The following is a 6,000-nucleotide window of genomic DNA, read 5'->3' as shown; positions in this document are numbered from 1 at the left end:
GCAGACATTTCCAAAACTGTTGCTATTCTATTATTTTCTTGGTGGCCTGAGAGATTAGCCTTACTGAGACCTTCACCTTTCTTTATTTTCACATTTTGTTTGATGGGTACAGGTGACCTGATCATGTGGAGGCTTGATTTGTGTCTCATTACTGTCCGGCTGCTAATTAAGGAAAAAAAACAACTAAGGGGGCTGAGTCAAGTTAATTAAAACTAAGGCTAAAGAAGTTAATTAGCATCAAAAACTGGTTATTAATAAAGAAGACGGCTAGAATGAAAACCTGCAGCCACTGTGGCCCTCCAGGATCGGAGTTCGACACCCCTGCCATAAACGGTTTCAATTTTATAAAAAATGGAATCTAAGAAAAAAAAAACCAATCCAATATTTACAGACTAAATTTTGACCTTAAATAAAATATTCTTTTGTTTATCTTGTTATCCTTTTGTTGAAAAGTCTGTATTAAAATTGATTAAAGCATCAGAATTAAAAGCTTTTAAAAACAACTAAATATTTCAAATAAGGTCGAAATTGAATTCCGTTTTTTTGTACACCACTCGATATTTTCATTTGTATTGAATGAGTACTGAATTGTGGAATTGCAACAGCAAATTTAGAACGCATGGAGGGTGCAGAGCAAATGCGCTCTCTTTGCTCTCCCTCTCACCACTATAAATGTAACGTTCTTTCTTAGCCAAATATGTACCTTACCTGTGTGTGTGTGTAAAGAAATGTAAAGATATGAAAAATAACCAGTAGTCAATGTTCATGCTGCCAGTTGAATAGTGAATAAGCTACTCTTTTGGGTTCATATATTTGTAAATCTGACTGTGAAGGAGTCCGTGCCTCACCAGCCATGAACCTCACCACACGTCACTAGTTGGAAGTTATTCTGTTGCTTTGGACTGTCAACTTCTCCTTCATTTCAAATTTCTTTCTTTATCTAGTTCTTGTGCTTTTTTTGTTATTTAATCTAAGCCGGATACTTTTTACCTGGAATCTTAAAGCTTTCTGTGTGTGTGCGCATCAGGGACAAACATGTTATATTTCTTTATTCTAAAAATGTTTCAAACTATTTTTACGTATGTTAGGAAGTGGTTTGAATTTTTACAGAATTTTATTTTTCAAAACTCAACATACTCTATATATAGTTAAATATTATTTAAAGATGTATTTTTAAAGTGTATTTTATGAGGTGTTATTTTATTCTTAAAGAGACTGAAATTTAGAAATTGTGACGTTTAGTTGGAAACTTCTAAACAGTAGAGAGGCAAAAGTAGCATTCTTCTCAAGAATTTTGTACAGTTCTCCTGGAATAATTCAGAAGATCTGCCCAGTCTAATCATTGATCTTTATCTCTCATCTTGAATATTCATGAAGAATGTTAATTAGCTTAATTATTGTTTTTTCTTACCAATACAGAAAGCATGTTTGACGAACATGTATTTGGGCACAATGTTTAGTTTTGAGTCTCCAGTGAGACATTCCAAGACTCAACAGAACAAAAGCAGTAGAAATGTTGACATAAACACACAAAAAAAAATTCCCTGTTGCTGGGTTTTGATTAGCATTAGTGTTGCATAAATTTAAGGGAAAGATCATCATCATAATAATTTTCTTTATGCTTTTCATGGTGAGAGTCTTGGTAACAACATGCTGGGCTCGGCTAACTAGGCCATCTACTTTTTCAAGAACTTCCTCTAAGGAAAATTAAAAGATGAAATCCTTCCAGTTTGTCCTTAGTCTATGTCTCTGTCTTTCCCTGTAGACCATCTCATCTATAAGTCTTGTGAGAGGTGTTGGGAGTCTCCTAACTGCATGTCCAAACCACCTCAACTGGCCACTCTCGGCCTAGTGAAACCAAAGTCCTACTATGAGGTTTTCCGATAATCCTGAGCTCTTTGATCTGTTGCTGGATGTGAGCACAGCAAAACTATGCAGGACCTAATGTGTATATATATATATGTATATATATGTGTATATATATATATGTGTATATATATATGTATATATATGTGTATATATATATATGTATATATATGTGTGTATATATATATATATATATATATGTATATGTATGTATATATATATGTATATATATATATGTGTTGCAATAGTTTACTGTCAAATAAAATGCAAAGAGTACACGACACGTGTTTCGCCCTCATTCTGGGCTCATCAGGTGTACACACTCCACTGCACTCCCTCTCGGGAATATATATATGTATATATATATATATGTGTATATATATATGTGTATATATATATGTATATATATATATGTATATATATATATATGTATATGTATATATATATATAATATGTGTGTATATATATATAGAATATGTGTGTATATATAATATATGTGTATATGTGTATATGTATATATATATGACAGCAACACTCATAACAATGACAACACAATTACATTGACAATCATGTTACGTTATTTTTAAAATGTTTCCTTTACTTTTTCATAACCTCTTTAACACACTACTTCTCCGCTGCGAAGCGCGGGTATTTTGCTAGTGATAACATAAAATTAATCTGTCCACTGGTCTGTGCTATAAATTTGTTTTCTGTATGATTCCAATAATTTTGATCATTTTCACAGTCAAAATCTCTGAATTTGCATATTTCCTGATCAAATACAGGGGAGAAATGCAAGGTGCGGCAGCAACGAGCCAAGCCTCACCTCAGACTGCGCTCTCCCTTACATACTGGGTTGATGCATGCAGTTGGCACGTGTCTGTTTTTGTCTCTCTGTATGTCGGCAATATAATGTTTGCAGACACGTGTATTATATACCCTCACTTTCTAAAGCCTGGCCAATATCTTTAATGAATGTGTGTGTCATATTTAGTCCTGCTGATTGGACATAAAACCGCATTGAAAAAGCACAAGGTGAGGCAGTCAGTACCGTGCCGCACCAAAGGGGGCGCATGTGAGCAAAACAGGTGTTCGTTGCTGCTGTTATTCTATGCAGAGGCTCTAGGTGCCAATAAGTTAGCAATATCAGAAAGTCAAGTGCACTGCAGCGGTTCATTTATTTTTATTTTTTTGTTGCGACTGACTAAACTAAAGGAAAATAAGGAGGACTTTTTATAAGAAAGTGATGGAGATTTTCGTGGAGAAGGATAGGCACATGGACTTCTATTACAAATTAAGGTAAGACCATAAACCACAGGTGTCGAACTCCAGGCCTGGAGGGCCGCAGTGGCTGCAGGTTTTCTTTCTAACTCTTTTCCTAATCAGTGTCCAGTTTTCACTGCTAATTAACTTCTTTTCCCTCTATTTCAATAGCCCTATTTTTAATGATTAAGTCTTCTGAATTGATTCTTTTCTTCATTAAATGACAGCTAAACAGAAATGAGATGTTGAAACAAGCCAAAAAATTACCAGCTAAATTGGGGCTTCAAACTCCAACTAATTTCACTCCAACCAGTTCCTTAATGAGAGGCTGGGTGTTGCTGTTAATTAAACCCGTTATTCAATTCCATGGCTTGTTGCTGCTCTCATTCTGTCACAGCAGACATTTCCAAAACTGTTGCTATTCTATTATTTTCTTGGTGGCCTGAGAGATTAGCCTTACTGAGACCTTCACCTTTCTTTATTTTCACATTTTGTTTGATGGGTACAGGTGACCTGATCATGTGGAGGCTTGATTTGTGTCTCATTACTGTCCGGCTGCTAATTAAGGAAAAAAAACAACTAAGGGGGCTGAGTCAAGTTAATTAAAACTAAGGCTAAAGAAGTTAATTAGCATCAAAAACTGGTTATTAATAAAGAAGACGGCTAGAATGAAAACCTGCAGCCACTGTGGCCCTCCAGGATCGGAGTTCGACACCCCTGCCATAAACGGTTTCAATTTTATAAAAAATGGAATCTAAGAAAAAAAAAACCAATCCAATATTTACAGACTAAATTTTGACCTTAAATAAAATATTCTTTTGTTTATCTTGTTATCCTTTTGTTGAAAAGTCTGTATTAAAATTGATTAAAGCATCAGAATTAAAAGCTTTTAAAAACAACTAAATATTTCAAATAAGGTCGAAATTGAATTCCGTTTTTTTGTACACCACTCGATATTTTCATTTGTATTGAATGAGTACTGAATTGTGGAATTGCAACAGCAAATTTAGAACGCATGGAGGGTGCAGAGCAAATGCGCTCTCTTTGCTCTCCCTCTCACCACTATAAATGTAACGTTCTTTCTTAGCCAAATATGTACCTTACCTGTGTGTGTGTGTAAAGAAATGTAAAGATATGAAAAATAACCAGTAGTCAATGTTCATGCTGCCAGTTGAATAGTGAATAAGCTACTCTTTTGGGTTCATATATTTGTAAATCTGACTGTGAAGGAGTCCGTGCCTCACCAGCCATGAACCTCACCACACGTCACTAGTTGGAAGTTATTCTGTTGCTTTGGACTGTCAACTTCTCCTTCATTTCAAATTTCTTTCTTTATCTAGTTCTTGTGCTTTTTTTGTTATTTAATCTAAGCCGGATACTTTTTACCTGGAATCTTAAAGCTTTCTGTGTGTGTGCGCATCAGGGACAAACATGTTATATTTCTTTATTCTAAAAATGTTTCAAACTATTTTTACGTATGTTAGGAAGTGGTTTGAATTTTTACAGAATTTTATTTTTCAAAACTCAACATACTCTATATATAGTTAAATATTATTTAAAGATGTATTTTTAAAGTGTATTTTATGAGGTGTTATTTTATTCTTAAAGAGACTGAAATTTAGAAATTGTGACGTTTAGTTGGAAACTTCTAAACAGTAGAGAGGCAAAAGTAGCATTCTTCTCAAGAATTTTGTACAGTTCTCCTGGAATAATTCAGAAGATCTGCCCAGTCTAATCATTGATCTTTATCTCTCATCTTGAATATTCATGAAGAATGTTAATTAGCTTAATTATTGTTTTTTCTTACCAATACAGAAAGCATGTTTGACGAACATGTATTTGGGCACAATGTTTAGTTTTGAGTCTCCAGTGAGACATTCCAAGACTCAACAGAACAAAAGCAGTAGAAATGTTGACATAAACACACAAAAAAAAATTCCCTGTTGCTGGGTTTTGATTAGCATTAGTGTTGCATAAATTTAAGGGAAAGATCATCATCATAATAATTTTCTTTATGCTTTTCATGGTGAGAGTCTTGGTAACAACATGCTGGGCTCGGCTAACTAGGCCATCTACTTTTTCAAGAACTTCCTCTAAGGAAAATTAAAAGATGAAATCCTTCCAGTTTGTCCTTAGTCTATGTCTCTGTCTTTCCCTGTAGACCATCTCATCTATAAGTCTTGTGAGAGGTGTTGGGAGTCTCCTAACTGCATGTCCAAACCACCTCAACTGGCCACTCTCGGCCTAGTGAAACCAAAGTCCTACTATGAGGTTTTCCGATAATCCTGAGCTCTTTGATCTGTTGCTGGATGTGAGCACAGCAAAACTATGCAGGACCTAATGTCAGCCGCTTGTATTCACTATCTTATTCTTTCAGTAATTACCTATACCTGTGACAATATAGTATGTGAGGACAGGGATGTAGCCAGACTTTTAAATTGCCACATATACCCCCACAATCAGGTATAACAATTATAAAAACACTTCTGCTGATTAATCAAAACTACTTTGAAGCTGTCCGAAAGTGATTTTCCAAGTACACTTGCAAGCAACTTTGTGTTCAAATATGGTATTCATTTTGTTTAATTGATAATTATCATATCAATATAGTAACAGTTCACCACCTACATTCAAATCATACATGGTGTTTCTCGAAAACATACCCTACAGATGTCTTTTTCATTCACTACTTAAGCAGTCAAGTCTCTAGATAGTACCTTTTCAAGTACAGCATCTAAGATCTAGTATTTCTGGGTCTATCTAACTTTTGCTTGTCATCTGACTGACAACACTCATAACCCTCACCCTTTGTCTCGAGTCCACATGGTTTCACCATTCAGTTGTTTAAGGCTAAGTTTAACCAAGCTATGT

This window comes from Erpetoichthys calabaricus, chromosome 7, assembly GCF_900747795.2.
Source record: "Erpetoichthys calabaricus chromosome 7, fErpCal1.3, whole genome shotgun sequence".
Taxonomy (NCBI): Eukaryota; Metazoa; Chordata; class Cladistia; order Polypteriformes; family Polypteridae; genus Erpetoichthys; species Erpetoichthys calabaricus.
Note: the sequence above shows the minus strand (reverse complement) of the source record.